Here is a 17,216-nt window from a genome sequence, read left to right on the forward strand (position 1 = left end):
GGAACACCCCAAACAAATAATTTTTAAAATATTTGTATGAAACAAATATTCGTATAAAACCTGCTATTTGTGCTTTGCCGAATAATGTATTTGTATTCGGGCACACCCCTAATCCATACTGACCCTCGCTTTTTTATAAAAGATTTCAAGATTTGATGTGTACACACAGACATTCACATATATACCTTACATACTGTTCATATTCTGACCCTTCACAGTATCTCCTCATAATTAATCTCTATGCCAAACATCTGAACCACAGATCTATTTTTCATTCACAAACATTATTCTTTAGGTTTTACACTAGTTATTTATGGAGATAAAGTTTTCACAATCACACTATATTGTAGTGAGATTACCTGAAACATGTTACCTGAAACAGGAGAACATAACGACCAGCATGATCTCAATTAATTTCATTGAATGTGAAGAATTTGATTGGTGATTAATAATTGTGTTAATAAATATGGGTCAACTTTAACATGGAGCATCCTCTACGTACAAACATGTGTATCAGATGCACAAAAATGTTTTTATAAAAGTTGACATATTTCCATTTTCTGTATATTCTGGGTCATTCTAAGAAAATTAATACAATTTTAGGTTAAAAGAACAGTGTTCAGGATATTTTTATTACTCTTAAATGTAAACATTTGACGGTTAAGTGATTAAAAGAATCACAAGATGGCAAAAAGTTCAACTCTGAGCTGAACTTCTCACCCTGCATGAATATATTTATACTCATGTTGTTTACAGATCATGTGATCGCATCGCCGTGTGTTTTCCCGTTGGTCGTGTTAAAACCCGTATCCGCTCCCCTCCTGGTGGTTCAGGCTCGCTCCAGCTGAGCCGGGCTGCGGCGCCAAGATAAGGCGGCGGCTGAGCCTCCTCAAAGCGCAGCGTGAAGCTCAAACCGCATTATCTGCATAACATTTCAACAAGATTAAACACTCACACATCCAGCCACTATCAGCCCCCTCTGACAACACCACCGCTGGATTAAGAAACAGTCGCGGCGGTCAGGTCCGCAATGGCTCGGTGGATGGTTTTTTTGGAGTCAAGTGGGAACCAGCAGAGGAGAGTCTGAGGTGTGTTTGGTGATCTGGTCACTGAAGGAGGAACTAAGATTGGTTCCTGAATGCCGTCGAGCCGAAAACTTTCATAGATGATAAAACTTTCAGTGGAAATTAAGGATATTTAAATATCAAAACAGCCAAAGTTTTTCAGTTTACAGTGAAATGACAATAAGGTTTGACATGAACACCAGAACAGTTATTACATTGTTCAACTTCTATAATAAAACTTGAAACTTGTTGCGGTAACAAACGGAGTGATTGTGTTTTTATCCTAAAAGGTTTTTCATGATTTTAAGCACTTCATGCTTCAAGAGAAGCCAAACAAACAATTACTTGTTTACATTTTGTCATCAGTTCAGAGCTGCAATGATTAGTCGATTAATTGATTAGTTGAATGACAGAAAACTCATTTTGATTTTGAATAATGGCTTTAGTTTAGAATAACAGACAAAACTATTAACTTATTGCAAATTGTAAAACAGGAAGTTTCCTGCACTTGTGTAACCCAAACAGGCGACTATTTCCTGTCAAACACTCTGCTGCAACAATTAGTCGATTAATCAAAAAGCCGACTGACAGAAAATGAATCAGCAACTATTTTGATAATCGATTAATTATTATAAGTAATTTTTTAGCAATAATGCCAAACATTTGATGGTTTCAGGTTCTCTGTTGAGTATTTTGCTGCTTTTCTTCATCTTACATTTTACTGAATTGACTTTTAGACTGTTGGTCGGCCAAAATAAGACATCTGATGACATCACCTCAGGCTACAGTTTTTTGATGTTTTATTGACTAAAATGATTAATTGATTAAATAATTGGAAGATCAAATCAATAATAAGAATCATTAATAGTTGCAATTAGTTCTAATGCTGTAGAATTACTTTAAATACTGTAGTTTAATCTCCATTGACGCTTCAAATCAGAGCAGCACAAGTGTTTTTCCTGCTGTTGTTTAATGTCATTGTATCCGATCCTCGTCTATGAATCTTCCTCTTAATCTCAGCAGCTGTGAAATCTAAAACCGCAACAGCTTCATTACCCTGATTGACCTTCATCAGTGAAAACTAATCAACCACAAACTGGCAGACGAACGCTGAGAGAAAGACGCCTGAAGCCTGTCTCCAACCCTGAGACTCATTCTCCCATGAGGCTTAGCATTTCCTGAGCATCCTAGCTGTCCTCCTGTCATAATTTTGTAGATAATAGATGAGACTTAAATTTTTTATATCACCACGCACAGACTGAAAGGCAATAAATGAATAAAACAGTAAATACTTTTTTTTATCTTTTAGACTAAACCTTAGCATGAACCTATATGTTTAAGACTGAGGAGTGTAGTGAGAGGTCTCACAGCAGGGAAACTGTGAGATTCACTCTAAACAAAGAGCTCCAGGAAGCCTAATTGAAGGTATTTCAGTTTCACAGTCGGTTATTAATAATGCATCTTTCATGAATTCCCTCTGACGTACTGTCGCTCCTGCGGTGAGAGTCCTGCAGAGTGCAAGCATGACGAAATAAACACACACACACACACACACGTCACTGTATTGAGCCTGCTGTTGTTTTCATTAGTTTTACATAATCAGCATGTACATGATCCACTTCAGAGCATGGAAGATGTGTTCAATATGAAAATGTTTTGCAGCTGTTTAGAACATTTTCTCAGGTTTCTTCCTCACATTGCTCATATTTAGAGGATGTATTATGATGAAGTTAAAAAACATGGTGTACTGGGGTCCGTGCAAACAAAAGAGTGAGCTGGTTCCTTTTATTTAGTTTTCTCAGTCAGACTTGAGCACTTGAGGGGAAAATGCACAGATGTCTCAGCTATGCTTCTTCAGTGTGTAACACAGTTGGGTCCTTTTAACTTTATGACAACTGGTGTCTGCCTGTGATCGGAGGCGTCCTCAGATCTGCCTCACTGGAAACATCATCAGGCCCCCAAAAACAAAACTGTTAACACATTTACAGACATGTATATACAGATATACAATCAAACAGATGTTGATGTGGGTCATCTGGACAATTACAAGACAACTTCCAACCACCGCAGACCACAAAACCAGAATAAACACAGATATGGGGTACTGCATATCTGTGGTATATTGTAGTAGTATATCACGGGAAAAATTGAAGGTATTTCAATTCATTCAGTTTATTTTATATTTTTATTCCTGCTTGCTTTATCCTCTGTGTATCTACTGTATGTGGTCTGTTTATCCTCATGCTGTGGAATCAATAAAGTGTTTTATTATACTGGTTTTGAATCATATTCAACCATTATTATTCTAATATTATCCAGGTTTCTGATCATCTGTGTGCACGTCCGTCATTTCTGAGTTACAGCAGCAGTTGAGAGTGAACTCAACTAAGTTTTTCCAGTTGCCCAATCAGACTGGGATCACTGTATCTATCTCCTGGCTGCTGGGACTCTGCTACAGTTACTGGGTCCCTCTGCTGGATTTGGTTTCTCCGTCTGATCACCGGTAATCGAAGACGTGTGTAACAATACAATTTATCCTCCGCAGTGTCTTTTACTTTCATTTCAATATCAGAAACCTATTTGAGGTATCAAATACTTCAGGATGCCTGGCAGGTGATGTATTTTACAGCGAGATATTAAGATCATTTGCCTTCTCAGGTGGATTTTGCGACTCGGTTATTAGAAGTGACACGATACGGTTTGAAGAGCGTCAGACTGGTTATCTGTCCCCCCTTGTGTTTTCTTGTATTTCATCCCTTTAATTTCTTCACTTAATGTGGGAACAAATTGCGAACAAGTGACGGAAAAAGCCTGAAAGCCAGTCGGACCTGGACGAGGCTCGCCTGGAAGGATACGTTTCCAAAATAATTTACTCAAGTAAACTGGGCTTAACTGGTATAAGTCTCTGACACCAGTATATGATGTTTACATGCATCAAACACATCATTATAACCAGGATTCTGATGCTAAATATAATATATATATATATATATATATATATGTATATTATACTAAATGCACTCAATCATAAGTGACTAAACAAACATCAAGCTGCACAACAACAAAAAACAAAAAGCTGCTATCACTATCAGAATGATTGACGGATCCTTGAACACAACATGTGTCACACTACATTTAACATTATCTGTGAGTCAGTTTACATCAGGATACGACTTTAAAACATATGATTAAACCTACACTTTAAATTAATTTATATCAATCTGCTCATCTATGATTTTAATTATTTATATGTAAATATTACATCTGATCTACACAGTTAAAGCAAGTTCTGTGTACGGATGTACGGTGTAAGGATGTTTTGGGGGCAAAGTTGCTTGTTTGACAGGTGTCTCAGCCTATTATGATCAGACAAGGTGGTTACCAGTTGCTTATCCCACCTCACTTCCATCCCATGTGTCCAAATAAGGATTTTCTGACACCAGTAACTGAAAAAAAGATGCTAGAAAACAGTAAATACAAACATCTGGATTCCTTGTTTTCACTGAGCATTTCAAGAAATCTCAAAGTATGCCTTCAGTTTGGAGCAACGAGACAAACGAGGGGGGTTTCCTCTCAGCATATGTGGCTCATACACTGAACGCGCACCGGCTGGATGACTAACGAGAGCTAATGGTGTATCAGTGCAGCGATAGCTCGCATGTATAGAAGTCTGTTTATGGCAACAGCGGGATGACAGACAGAGAGTGAGAACGCCAACACGCCGGGTGAATGTTTCTATGCTGCTGTCACTCAAACCTCTCGCTGTTCGAGAGCACAAAGCCAGAGATTCAACAAGCGATGCTCGAGATTTATTCATTTGCAGAAAAGGTTTTCTATGAGATATGCCGTAATGATAATGGTAGCTCATTCTTTTCCTTGTGTCTTTTCCTCAAGTCGATGCAGCGACGACAGCCCAGATACTGCTCATCGTCTGCTTTGGTTGTTGATGTTTTGCGGTGGGATTAGTTGTAACGGCACATGTGCCTTTTACAGTGTTGTCATGAGAAACAGGAGCCTCGTACAAAGACAAAGGCAGAGGGCCGTGACAGAGAGGTTTACCTCAAAGGTCAACGGAACAGAAATGACAGCGATACATGCTTTTAGCAAAACAGGTCATGAGCTTTGAAGTCAATTATTTTCTCTGGCTTTGCAGGGCTGATCTGCTCGTACTGTATCAGAGCCTACGTGGAGCCGGATTCGCCACAGATCGCAGGAATCCTTTCCAGAGGGCTTAAAGGTAACAAATCTAATGACAGCAGAAAAAGAAGAGGAGACAAAATTAGATCTCAACAGATCTGAACTCGCAATAACTGACTGAGAGGACGTAAAGTATGATGGCAAGTTCCCACCTCTGCTCTGATACCCCTTTTCAACCGAGGGCCAACAGAACTGGCTCCAGAGCAGAACCAACATTTTTGCTTTACACACACAGCACCTTCTTTAAACTGTATCTACACGTCAGGGCTACAGCGGCTCAGGAGGTGACACCGTAAGACCTGTGAAATTTCTGATGCCGGTCGAGTTTGTTGACAGTGAAGACAAACCGGATTTTAGCTTGACACAAGGGTGTTAACAGGAGTCCAGTGTAGGTTTTCATTTACAGTTCAGTGTTGGATTTACATCACCACAATACATCAGACACATAGATCATACATGTCATGCTTAAATTACGGTATACTCTCCATGGTAACAACAGGTTTCATTTCATTTTGTGATATAGAGTGATGACGGGCGACTCGCATACTTACAGGAGTTGCATTCAAGAAACTTCTGTTCAACCTTTTCTCATCACTGAATAAGGAAACAACATTTATTCATTCACTCTGAATCGTAGTGAGCAGAGGGTTTGCTGGATGTGCACTTCTTCAGAGGCACATACAACTGTCAACAATCTTTTATAGCATCGGACAGTTGTAGGAAAAAAAACACAAGCAGCCAAAGCTGACAAATCAGTTCTTCTTCTTCATATTGTCTCTCTGTCACTGTCAGAGCCCCGGCATGTAGTAAAAATTTTGAGATGGCGCATGTTAGCTATGTATAGCTTGGAAGCCCATGAACATACATGTAGGTACACTGCAACATCTTATTTTCAACTATAAATTCAATTAAAGGAAAGATTCAGTAACCTGCTGTTTCTCACTAACACATCTCCGCTGCAAACACTCATAATGAATGAAACAAAGTAAGTCAGTGGGTACAACACACACCGCTCGCTTCCTCATGCAATTGTTGACACATCAGGAAATCATTTACCAATTTCCCACAATCAACACTTCAGAAAAAAGACTTCAACAAATCATCTCGCTGGATCACAAAATGAATCCCCAAATGCTCTGTAACTGGAATGTTGAAAAACTGTTTAAAAACCTTCGGATCAGCACCAAAAACTAATCACTCGTTCCTTCGCTCAGGGACTAATTGTGTTCCAGTTTTACTCAAACTCTGGTAACAAGTTTTAAAAATATCCTGCAAACTGACAAGACTGGAAAATACCAGACTGGTTTAAGGGCAGATATTAGCCTCAAGTGGTTCACATTATAGCCTAAACTGTGTGCAGAGGAAGCTCTTACAGTATACGCACTGTAGTGTTTGCTGCACATTTTCAGATCACTGACTTTCTTTTCTAACAGCCTGGAGGAACGATAAAGAGCACATTACTGGATGCTCTCATCATGTCCGCGATGCTGTTGTTGTTATGATTCTGTTTCTGGTTACTGTCCAGATACAGTATTTGTGTTATTATAGACTACTGTATGTTTATTAGGTTATATGTGTTGGTAAGAACTCAGACGTACTTAATAAAGATGACGAGTCGGGGAAACTCTGTCGTGCTGGTGTTATTCTGAGTGTTATAATTTACTGAATATAAGGCAACAGTTTTATCATCTAATGTAAAAATTCATTTTACTGTTTGTTTTCTGAGCTCTCATACAAATAAGAACTCAAAACCTCAACTGTTGATTTCTTTAAACCAACTGCAACATTCTTCATTTCAGATATTATTAGTTAAAAGTCATCTGCCTGCAGTCATCACTGCAAATCAGAGGAAGTTCAACCTGTAGTTTAAACCTGCATTAACTGAACACTGATATATCATCAGCATCTAAGTTGCTTATTTCCACATCCAGCAGTTACGGAGCAACATTATCATTCATCTGGAGTCGTGTTTCTGTCCACCTGGTGGATGTAATTCCAATATTCACTCTCTTTTAGCTTCTGTTTTTGCTCTCTACCAACTGCTGAGGGAAATATCTGGCTCTTTAACTATGTTCACCAGCTAGTCTACAGCTAACTGTGTCCGTTGGTGCTGAGCAGGTAGTGTACAGTGGCTTTTTACAGCTTTTTCTCTGAAAACAGCTGCCTGCTGTGGCCGAAAACGACACTATGAGAGCTCTGAGAGTGAAGCAGAGCAGTAAAGTTGCAGCCGGACAGATTAACAGGGAGCTGGAACTCTCTATAAAGCTCCATAAAGCCGAGAGGAGCTGCAGAGTCACTGATAGGTTCATCAATATGAGACACACGCAACACATTACACACTGTCATTGCATATATCTGTATTATAAAAATATAGATTATAGCTGTAACTGCCAGCTGCCACATCAGGGAGAAAATACTACTAATGATATAATAAAATGTAATATCAGTCACATCATTACAGTTAACATTTATTGTTTTTAATTTAATTCTTTCAATGTTAAAAAAACTAAAGATTTAACATTAAAATGTTTCTAATATCCATGTTTGTTTAATGTTTGTCTTTCTGACAACACAGCTCATAAATGCTCAACAGCAGCTGCCGCAAATATCAGATGTCGCAGCTTCTCTCCTGCACCTGAACGCAGCACACCAGCCGCATTAAGATGGAACAATATCTTCACTCCGGTGGATCCCGTTAAAGTTTAAAGCCTGTAAGTTTATTGTTATACTGTACTGGAAGTATACATATAGAACACATAGAAAATATGAAAAAAAAACATAAAAAGATGTTGATGTGATTTAGTAAATATATGATTTGTTGGAACATGCAAGTCGTCATCATGAGAAATATACTTATATTTTTGACATTTCACTGATAATTGTATGCTCTCTGACTTCATCTGCAGTTTTATGATTTCCTACATATTTTATGATGGTGACCTTTTATTAGGAGACAAGAAACAACAAATCAGCTGCCTGCAATGTACTGAGGAGGACAGTTTTCCTTTTCTCTCCCCTTTCTCTAACCACAGCTTGCATTCTGGTCTATATCCTGCTCCTGCGGTTACAAAAAATTGGTCTTTTTGATGGATTTCTGTCTGTATGATTGTTGGATGTTCGGTGCAAAATTCTCTAGATGTGTTTTGCTTTTTGATGGGGGAAGAATATCGAACGACAAAAATGTGTTCGCAGCACAGAAAAGCAAAAAAAAAAAAGGTTTTGCAGAGAAACTGTGTTTTGTTTAACTAAGATGTCGAAAAGTATTGTTTTGGTATTAGTACAAAAACTCAAGTACTGTGTCTGCAGCACATGACATCCAGCCCTGCCCTTTGCTTCTCCGGGTACTGAAAAAATCCTCTACATCGAGCCGGTTTTTCACAAGAAAAAACAAACTGTACGGAATGAAACCAAAAATGCAAACTACATGAGCAGCGATGTTTTTTTTTTTTTGGGGGGGGGGGGGGGGGGGATTTTCCTTTAAATGTGCAGTAAAGCTGTTTTATAGGTTACTATGGCTCAATTCTCTCTCTGCATGTGATTGGCTACAGGAAGATATTTGCATCTCACACCCATTTACACACACAACCACCTCTCAACACTATCTGAAACACACCTTTGATTTCTAACACTGTTTCCTTGATGCGTACGCACGCGCACGCACACACACACACACACACACACACTATGACAGCCCCTCTCCCCGGTGCATTACATTACATAAAGCTAATCAATGCACTGGCTGCTATAAATAATTCAGCCTCTCTACCATCCATCACCAGCCGAGATGCTGCTACTGCTGCTGCTGCGGCTGCTGCTCGGTGCTGGTGACGGCACTGCAGAGGACCGGAGCCGGCCAGGCCCTCCTCATTCAGCAGCGAGAGGGATCTGCCTCATCCTTCATCAGTGGTTTTCAGTGAAAAGCACTCAGCTGCAGCAGCATCCTCTTCCTCCTCCTTCTCCTCTTCTTCCTCCTCCCCGCCTCATCATTCGCACCTACAGGCGCGATATGGCGGTGAAATGGGCAAGAAGATGAGCCTTCACCTGGATGAAGAGATAGATAACACCGAGCAGGAGGAGCAGGAGGAGGAGGTGGAGGAGGTGGAGGGAGTGGGGAGGTATGATCCGCAGCACGCCTTGATGTTTGGCAACCCCGCGTGCCCAAACTGAAATATGAAACCGTGATTTTTAGACAGAAAGCGCGCCTCTCCTGCCGGGCTGTTTCCGCATGTTGCATTACAGCAGCCCGCCAGGTGCACCTGACTGATACCTGCAGCCTGCAGACCGTCTGTAGCCTGTGTTGATCTGCACAAACACACTCAGACACACACACCAGCAGTTCACGCCTAAAAAAAACCTATGCGCACCCCCCCTCTCTCTCTCTCTCTCTCTCCCTCTCTCTCTCACCCCTCATCTACATCCTCACACCGTTAACATCATCCGAGCTGCAGCACAAAATGCAAATCACTTCCACCAAAGAAAAGAAGAAAAAACAAACAACAACAAAAAATAACGGAGCATTCCCGCCGCCCCTCCCAACAAGGCTTCTGTGATGGTTTTGGCGCACGGTGCGTTTGGTTTTTACTGACCTGATGCGTCTGAAGCGACCGAGGCGGCGAAAGGGATCCCGACCAGTCTGCAGCCAAACCACCGTTTGATGCCTGTCCTATATCCCCCCTCTAGCTCTCTCTCTCCCTCCCTCTCCCTCTCTCTCTCTCTCTCCCTCTCTCTCTCTCTTTGTCTCTCCACCACCACCCCCTCCTGCGCACTATTACCTCACAGCCTCCATCCACTCTGTTCCTCAAAGATAGGAGCGAGCAAGAAAGCATATGGCGACAGACTCAGCAGCAGAATGCTTCAATACAAAACCAGAGAATCAACAGTTTTTTATGCATTAAAAATAACAAAAAACGAAGCAAACAGCATCAGGTCTACAGGCACTGATAGCCTAGTGAAGTCATTCACAGTCAAATGTATATTTTACAGGCATTAAAGTCCTCCTACATTTAAATATATGTTTTCTTCTTGTTCCCACAGTTGGATGTTTGAGCTTCACTATGCAGAATGATGTATGTGCACAGTTTGACACTAGAAGACCATTTCAAGTTTATTTTATTTATGTAGCACTGTAAAAGAAAAGAGGTTTTGCACCAAACTGCTTCACAAAGACAGGTGTATGTAAACACATACAAGCATAAAGACATATACGTGCATAACAGATAACAGATAACATGTTTAAGCACAAATTAAAACCCAAGAAATCAGATAGAAATAAAACAAATTAAACACAGTTTAAAGCCAGAGAATAAAAGTGAGTCTTCAGGTGCATCTTAAAAGCAACAGTTTCCCTTCACTCACCAAAAATCAGATATTAGGGGACTACGAGCAGGATTTGTGACATCACAACTAGTTTGGAAGCTAATCATAAGTAAGCAAATGGACCAGCTGTGATGCGGAAACTTGAAGCCTGAGAATGGACTTCACAAGTCCAGTAGGAGACATCTTACAGCCAGTAGTTCAACTTTTTAAATGAAATATATTTGCATATTTTGAGATTTTGACATTTTTAATGAGGTAGAAGGAGTAGATGCCATTTTACACACACACACACACACACACACACACACATTATTGTCCCAAGCAGAGTTTTATATGTCTGGAGGGGATCTTTAAGGAAAGCAAACACGCTGTAGAATTTAGCAGAGTAGAAGAGTTTCTAACAGAGCTGAAGTTAGAATAAGTCCCTCAACACTCCCTCAATTACTGTCCAGTGCAGCAGCAGATACTCTTAAAATAGGGACAGAAGCTGTAGAGGGACAGATGCTAGCTAAGAGAAGAGGTGGCGCTTCAGCTCTTTATAAATAAAAATAACACTGCTGCTGTTGCTGCTGCGTTCAGGTGTCGTCTGTCCGCCTGTTGTAGCTGACGGTGGCCGCTGATGTGAAGCCCGGTGTAACACTAATGCACTCATTGTTAAAGTGTCATTACCAGCCTCATTTATCACTGAGCAAACACACACATACAGACACTGAGCAAACAGACAGGACAGGTGCTGCCCGCTGCTCACCACCGTGTCACGCTAACAACATGGCCGAACCAGCTGGATGAGAGCTCAACATCATCTCATGTTCTGCTCCAGAGAGAAATGCACTAAAGTGGATTTAATTTTAGCAACGTGAAGCGTCTCAAAAACAGAGAAAAAGTAGAAGTACATTTATCATAAATGTACAGATGTCATTATATGTGTCTGCAGGAAAATCTCTGGCACTCAACAGAAAAGTCTGGCTGTTCTGTTAAAATTCAGGGTGACAGCTCCCCATCCTCTACATCCAGAGCTTCAGATTTTTACCTTCTGCTTCTCCCATCAGCAAAAACTAAGAGATACAAAAACTCTGTCATCTCCTCGGCCATCTCTCAACTTTACTTTGTGAGGAAAAGGTGATTTAAGCACACAAACCTACTCAGGACCCATGTCGGGTCTCGTGCTGCATTTATCTTCCTTTTTATTATCATTATTTTTTATTACAGGCATTAATAACAAAATGAAGGGAAAAAGTAATACACACAATACAAACTGTAACATACATGCATCCAGAACAGATAGATACAAAAACACACATACATACAACAACAATATACATACATCATACATATCATATCACCCCTAAACAGCACAATTTACTGATAATAAACACTAAAAATTCATGTCACTAACAGTTTATACTAAGGGTTCATTATATCAAGTAATCCACTGAAGTTTAAAGAAAAATAAAATAAAATAAAACACACAATGTACCAAATACCAGTTTGCTTCTCCAACTTAAATCTTTCAAATGACATCGTTTGTAATCACAAACACAGTTTTTTTAATCCAATGTTTACACATTTTAAGGCGTCCAGTATCAGAGAAGGTTGTGTATGTTATGTGTTTATGTTAAAAAGTGAATGTTTGCTGATATTTTATTTATTTAACCCTTATATACAGTTCATATCCTGAGCCTTCACAGTATGGAGCGGGTCATTTTTGACCCGGCTCAAGTATCCCTTGATAATTAGACCAAAATTTGAACCACAAATGTAAACTGAATCCATATATATCTATATCTTATCAGTCATTAATAAATGGGTGATTAATCCTTCATTTTTGAAAGCAGAGAGAGAGTTTTCTACTATTTGTTTTTAACATACTATATTATGATCTCATGTTATCTAAAACATTGTGACAACATTTTTGGATGGTTTCATTATAACCATTAAAACCATCAATCAACTCTGCCTGCAAAACCACATGCCCTCCTTTTCTGTCAATTGTACACAATCAACTCTGTATCGAGCGTATTAGTCATAAAACAAAACAACTGGTTTGTAAATTTCAAACAAACGAAACTGCAAAAAACTTTTATCCCCTTGTAGCAATAAACTGTGGGGCCTGCAGACTGATCAGGGTCAGATTCAGACTACTGTGCTGCCACGGCTGCTGTGCTGTAGCTGGTGTGTGCATGAGAGAAGTCACATGGACCTTTCCTCCATTTTTTTCTATGTCCTCCTCTTCTAATACTTTCTCTTCAACTCACTGTCTCCTTTTTCATCTTGGATTAAAAGATCCATCAAATCACTCCTTCCACTCCATCAAATCAGTGAAATAGGGGCTCAGATACTTTTTATAGTTCTATGAAAGCTACTCTCCACTATAGGGAGGACTATGCTGGGCAACCACTCTGCTGGTTGCTTGGTAATTGACTAGCTTGATTTGGTACGTTGTAAAGGCTTATTTGCAGGTGCAGATGCCCATCTGAGCTCTGTCCCCACTGTCCCAATGACAGAAATACACAGACATGGCAATCTATAGTTTCACTGTTTCAAGATTCCACATAACCACTCTGTACCTTGACTTGACCCCCTTTAGTGACTTTAAAATCCCTTTGAATAAATATGGGTCAAATTTGACCCGCAACACCCTCAATGTACAAATATTTATACCAGAAATATTTCCATTTTTGTATATTCTGGGCCACTTTAGGAAAAGTCATAAAATTTCAGGCTTAAAGAATGTCATTGAGGGTGTCTTTACTGCTTTCAAATGTCAAAATGGGTCAAATTTGACCCGAACAGTATGTGTAACCAGTTGACTCTACGTTGTGTCATAAGGAAGAGGCTCAGACGAGTGTTTTGTTGGAGGCCACCATTTATTCCGGCAACTGACAGAAGTAAATGGAAAGAAAATATACTCCAGTCAATCGTGACACTAACTCAGGCTCCTCTCCCATGAAGTATGACAACAAAAGGGCAGCCATGTTGCAGCAAACACACCAAAAATACAGAAAACGTACCTCACAGAGGTAAATGGAAGGAAAATATCCTCCGGTCAATTGCTAACTCAGGCTCCTACACAAATTAAATTACAGAATTGTGTTACCGTACTGTACAATAAGTCCAAACTGATAAACAAACTTCAAAAAGGAAGTGCACAACGTTGCTTACCTCTCCCATGAAGTATGACAACAAAAGGGGAGAGGTAAAGGTGGGGGACATCATTTATAGGGGGGGGGGGGGGGGGGGGCACCCACAAAAGTGAACCTAGGGGTACAGTGAACTGAGCCTTAAATGTTCCACCTGTTGACCCTGGAGGAGTAGCACGTCAAGATTTAACTATTTACAAATTTTGTGTAATTGTAATACATATGCTGCACAGTTGACCCTGTTACATATGTCATTAAGGGTATCTTTAAGGGTAAAATTTGACCCGAACAGTATGTAAGGTTTAAGGTTGTTCACATTGTCCACTCACATATTTCAGGTCGTATTTCGGCTTGAACATGATGTATTTGAGTTGTTTTGATTAAAGAACGAGAAGAAAAAGAGGTGATATCATACTACAAGTGTTTGTTGACGCAGCCTCCGAAGCCAGAGGAAGTTTCCGGAAGCCGGCCAATCAGATCGGGAGGGGTGGGGGCTTAAAGAGACAGGAGCTAAAACGGCCTGTTTAGGACAGAGGCTGAACTGAGGGGCTGCATAAAGGGTCAGTATAAGATATATAAGGAGTTTTTTAAAAATGTAAATCATACAAAGATCTTACAGTAGAGCCCCAGAATATAAATATCAACCTGGAAATTAATGTTTTAGGTTGAATCTGTCCTTAAACAGCTTGTAACAGTAATACTATTAAGTATATTTTGTAATTTGTAAACTCCCTGTTTAATAGTCTGATGTATTGAAAACTTACAAACTTGTCAAACTCAAAACACAAGGAGCATTTCCTCAAAATGAGTTTCAGAAGAAATTAGGTTTTTCATCCAGCAGCAGTAAAAAATTTTTTCCACCTCTGAGGATACAAATCTTCCACTGCTCTCGCCTCGTCACAAAATCCATCCCGTAGAGTCGGGGAGAGGTTACTTACACAGCATTACACGCCCACTTCCACTGTGGAAAAACCTCTCAACTAATGAAATATGTCTGCAGGTCTGATTATTGGCTGGATTAAAAGGCTTAATGCTGCCATAGTGTGAGATCAGTGTAAATGTGATAATGAAGCCTGTAAATGGCCTTCGCATCGCCGACGCTGTGCTTTCAGGCCGAGCTGCCGCCATCTGTCTCATCGTTCACTTATCACTTTATGCGTTTCTTCTTATGGCATTTCTCGGTATTTCACATTGTCTGCATATTGAAAAGTTAATATTTTATTACACTGTCATTAGTGGTGTGGTACTTAAAGTCTCAAGTCCACATTTTTGTGATTTAAGTCTCCTCGCCTGCAGTTTTATTCCTAAAGAAGCAGCACAGTTTGTACGACTACGGGAAAACCCCGGGAGGAAAACATGTCCTCACTCACACTGCTAAAAGTACGCTATGAAGTACATTGCGATTTCCACATCTTCGACTTTTCCCAACACTATTCAGCAGTGATGGATTGAACATGTGACAAATACAGTCTCTCTAACTGTTAATCCACTCTGCTTCTTATTACCAGGCTGTTAAATCAAACATAAAGCACAATAACAGTCTGATGAAAGAGCTGAGCTTTACTTCGGAAAATGCAATCAGTAATAGACTGCAGTGCAAGATTAGCTCCGTATTATTCAATGAATCAGTGTGCATAAATAATATCGGGTGCAGAAAGGCGATCACACCACAGCTGCTGCAGAGGAGGCAGAGTTTGAGCCCCACGACTCAGACGTGACATGTTCGGAGTTGGTTTAATTTCGGTTTGGATCAGCGTTGACTTTATCTGCATAATTAGAAAACAGAGAAGACATGATTACTGTTTCAACTGTTTTATCACAGACTAAAGTTATACTTGGACAAAAACACATAGGACACAGTTGTCTCTTCTGAAACACACATTCACTAAAGTCAGTGGGAAGCAGCAGAACAGTGACATGAACACTGATATATGTTTTAAATTTGACACGCATGAGGCGGCTGAAGGCTGTTTCATGACAAAAACAGGGATGAGGGTGTAATTGCATTAAGCCATGATGCCTTTAAATAGCAATTTCCTGCTAGCAGTCCTGCTAGTCCTGCTAATCAAAATGCTAATTAATGTGATTTGGGTCTGTCAGTGTCCACAGTGTGTGTTTGTTCTGCAGGTCTGAAGTGTCCTCAGGCTGAGCCTCCGTCTCAGTCAGTTTGCAGGAAGATGTTGTATATGTCGGACTCACAGATAAACAGAAAAACATGATTCTGTAATTTGGTGTCTACAGTCATGACTCATGGACAGAGAAAGGATATTTATAAACTAGAAGACCAATTTAGAATTTAAAAAAAAAACCTAAACAGGAACAAATCTACAAATTATGGGCAAATGTTGCACTTCAATAACTTTAATGGACTGACAAGACATTAAGTTTTTTTTTTAAAGGTCAATATTGATGTAGCAGAGGTCTAGGTATCCTGATGTGGACTCTCTGGTATGGGACAGGCTAAAAGAAAGATAAGACATTACCGTTGCTATGGAGAAGAAGCCAATCAGAGCGTAATGAATTCAAAACGTCTCCGTTGTTCAAGTTGTAAACAAAACTCAGTGCGATAGCTGCTGAATTCACTCAAAAGTGACCTAGAAATTAAAACTGAACTGATTCACACTGCAGATTGTAAAATCAGTTTTCTCAACACATAACTTTAATCTTTAGCTTCTGCCTGCTGTTAGCAGCACACGTGGCTGAATTTTAAGTTTGGTGATTGGCCGTTTCTTGCTGAAATGCACCTCGGGAGTCTGGACATAAATGTTTATGTACACAGTCTTATACTTTCAGGGTTTTACTAAAGAAAAGTGATTTTTACTTCTTTACTTTTACTTTTACTACTTTCTTCTTTGCAACTCTATTAGACCTTCATTTAAATACTGTCAGAAAACTGAAAAAAATGTCATTTATGACATATTGTCATATGGTTTTTTAAATATGGAAACAAATTACGTTAAATAGCAACTTACGTTGTAAGTTATTATGAATTCAGACATTAGTCTGTTATACAACAGTAAGAATTGTAATTTTTTCCTCTTAACATACATACACTTGTGTGTTGGATCTGATCATCACTGCAGCCACAGTCGGTTTCTCTGGTTTGTTTGGACCTTAAAGTGTTTTTGCTCTCTGTTATCAGGACTCATTTTTATTCCACTAATAATGAGAATACGAGCTCAGTCTTTGTAAACGGCTGGTTTTTAACTTTTCAAAAACTGTTGTCATATTATTTCTCTTTTTCTGAACATGCTCACATAAGCTTTCTGTCCAACTTTTCCCTGATAATACATCTTTGAACAGTAGAAGTATATTCTAATAAAACAGTTGCTTCAGTACAGAACTGCAGCAGTAAACTAACAGCGCTGCCATGATGGACTCTACGCTGCTCTGGCTTCCTCTAAAATTAGCTTGCAGTGAAAGCAAATATTAGAAATGTCAACAGGACACCTTACACGATCATTTTATTTTGTTCTTGTGAAAACACATTTGCAGGAGT

General features: G+C 39.6%; 1 protein-coding gene across 1 annotated transcript in view; it reads right to left on the minus strand.

Annotated features, from left to right (window-relative positions):
- Positions 1-9,922, minus strand: part of LOC121901343 (complexin-2) — a 57,802-nt gene extending 47,880 nt beyond the window's left edge. Inside the window, exon 1 of the mRNA XM_042418078.1 lies at positions 9,848-9,922. The gene's annotated coding sequence lies outside the window, so the exon portion shown is untranslated. The remainder of the gene's footprint in view (positions 1-9,847) is intronic.
- Positions 9,923-17,216: the final 7,294 nt, after the last annotated feature.

Source organism: Thunnus maccoyii, chromosome 8, assembly GCF_910596095.1.
Source record: "Thunnus maccoyii chromosome 8, fThuMac1.1, whole genome shotgun sequence".
NCBI lineage: Eukaryota > Metazoa > Chordata > Actinopteri > Scombriformes > Scombridae > Thunnus > Thunnus maccoyii.